This window comes from Manacus vitellinus, unplaced genomic scaffold, assembly GCF_001715985.3.
Source record: "Manacus vitellinus isolate BGI_N305 unplaced genomic scaffold, ASM171598v3 scaffold_7_pilon, whole genome shotgun sequence".
Classification (NCBI taxonomy): Eukaryota; Metazoa; Chordata; class Aves; order Passeriformes; family Pipridae; genus Manacus; species Manacus vitellinus.
The window spans coordinates 120475-123283 of record NW_021940813.1 but is presented as its reverse complement, the minus strand read 5'-3'; the positions used below and the strand labels follow the sequence as shown (position 1 = coordinate 123283).

Genomic DNA, 2809 nt, shown 5'->3' with positions numbered 1-2809 from the left:
ATTGGCCATTGAGTTCTGCATCATGCAAAGAAAGAACCTCAAGTTTTTTCTACCTCCAGAGCAGGAGCAGCAGCCACTTGACTGTATTGAAGACAAAAACATTTCCTACTTTCTGCTCATTTCACAGATAAGGCCATGTGCTTGGAAAATGAGCACTCACAGAAGTTCACTGTGATTTTGGGCAAAATTTCCCCGAACCATTGGAACCAACAGGACTTTTTTCCCATTGCATTGGACTTTGGGATAGATCCTTACTGCAAAGAGAGAGAGCAGTGTAGTGTCTCAATACAGTCCATGGGAATTAATGAACAAAAGAAAATTATTTAAAAATGTTGGTATTATTTAAAAATCTGGCATGTCATGTGACTCAGTTTTTCTATATTTTTCCCGGTGTTTTGACAATGGCAGAATATTTTAAAGGGGTTGGTGTGATATCAGAGGTACTTGATATTTAAGACCATGTTTGGGTTTGGTGTAATACCAAAGGTACTTGATTTTAAAACCATGTTTTAAATGGGCTTGTGGTATATATACTGCTTATATATATCACTATGTATATATCTTATATATATACAGTGGATAGAATAAAGCTTTCTAATTACAGCAGTGTAACCTCAATATAAATGACAGTTTCCAAATTGTATTGATAATCTCACATATTTGCAATTCTGAAATATATATTATTAAGTGCTGGAGTGGGATGGTGGCATGATAGTTATTAATTTCTGTAGTGATGTTAATTACTGCAGCAAATGTGGATGATGCATCTTTTGTCCCATTATATGGACCATGCAGGAAGACAGAATAGTAGTAATGAGCTTCTTCTCTTTAACCATACAAATAACTAGGGGTGTCTGGTTATTTATTGTATAATATTGTCTATATTGTAGTTTTAAGGGGTTTCTGAAAAGGCAGGAACTCTTCTGCACAGGTTACAAATGCAATGCTGATTCTTGGGGCTTGTCCCCATCTTAAATTTATGTGAGTGCTGCTTTTCATCAAATGGTTTCCAAAACAGAAAGGTATGTGTTCAATAGTCACAGGCTTACCTGGTGCTTGAAGTGAAGCACAACAATGTACTTCCAAAAATCATACATCAAGCACGGATTTAAATCCAACACACAGCAAAGGAAGTAGCTGTTGAAGCCAAGCAGCTGAAATAAATTCTTAATTATTTTTTTTAAATAATTTAAGAATTATGACTGATATCTGATCTAGGCAACTAAACCTCCAAGCTTCTATGCACGAACTAGTTTTTATGGATTTATGGGTAGGCACATTGAAAGGTTTGGCTTGGCTTTCATAAAGTTCATTTTGGGGGATATTTTGAAAAGCAGCAAGAGAAGACAGGCACCATCGGTTCACTGCTGGAGTTTATAGCTGTTATTTGTGATTCTGAAGGTTTGCCATTAAATTTTATAGATGCAGGTGTGAACAGGCAGCTACAGGACAAACCAAATTCCCACACCTACATTTCAATAACACTGTCTAAAATATAGTTCAGTTTGTACTTCCAGGACATTTCAAGTACAACTTATTGTCCTGATCTCTAGTTATTGACTGATATTGATGCATAACAAATGAGCAGCTGGAGATGTGCTCTCAAGATCACGTTTGGAATTTGATTTGTGAGTTCTTGGCAAGTAATGATCAGTATCTAATATAACAAGACAATCACAGAAACAAGCTGTGTATTGAATATTTACTCCATTACCCTGGCAAGTCTCGTGAGCTGAAGGGAGAGATGGATTTTCACAATTAGTATGAGCTACCTGTGACCTTGGCAATGCCTGCTTGTACCCCTGCAGCAAATATCCAGATCAGGAAAGGTGGGTCCATGCTCCCAGAACTGTGCACCACCACGTGAACCTGGTGCCAGTGATGGTGCAGATGCTGGAGCTTGCTGTGGATTGTGCTGCCAGACTGCAACACGTATCCTCCAGGCTCCTGTGAACCTCCAAGATATTATTCCTGTAGACCCAGCACTTGTTAAATCTGTTAAATCTCTTGGTTTATTGACCAGCAGTAGCAGTGTCCTTCATCCCAGGGCTGGGAATGTGCTCCTGGCTCTAGGGAGAGGCACCCTATGGCCCCATGAGGTGCTGTGTTTTCCAAGCAGTAGAAAATCTGGGGATTTGCCTGTTAAAGGTTGGACAGCCTTGGTTTGCAGCCCTTGCTTTACCTGCTCAGCTGATGGTTGCCAAGGTTCTCTGGGGTGTGGACATGGTTGAAATTGTTTTCTTGACCTCAAAGCTCCTTTGCAGCCAAAGGTGAAGTCGCAGAGTGAGAGCTTGTGTACTCCTGCCTTTACTAGAAGAGTGATTTCCTGAATGACGATTTGTAAACTGGCTAAAAAGGGCCTTCAATTAAGAAGTCCCAAATGAGGAGTGAGCCATTTACTTCCCCTGATATATTGCAGTTTTCTTCTGGCCAGAGCAGTTTTAGTCCATTACTCAAAAAAACTACTTTAAGAGGGTCCCCAGATATAATGTAGTCTGGTCCCATGGTGAATCCTAACTTTTGGGTAGGTCCCTATGGTGCTGTGCAGAAGGCACTCATTGCAGTGTGCAGTACAATGTAATTAAGAATAAAGAAATACCCCATGAGATCAACACTGTATTTATAGAATCAACTAGGTTGGAAAAGACCTCCGAGACCATCAAGTCCTGAAGGTAAAACAGGAAGAAAAACCCTCAGTGATAACCTGGTCACTTTTATTTTGGAGGCATGTGGAGCTTTAGCCATGAAAACCTAAAATGAAATTATACAAAAGGGGTTGTGGTGAGAACCAAGGTTGTATTTAAACTGG

The 2809-nt window shown here is 39.7% G+C and overlaps 1 protein-coding gene across 1 annotated transcript in view; it reads left to right on the top strand.

Moving 5' to 3' along the window:
• The window catches only part of DSCAM (DS cell adhesion molecule), a 440753-nt gene that overhangs the window by 350660 nt on the left and 87284 nt on the right, over nt 1-2809 (top strand). The window lies entirely within an intron of this gene.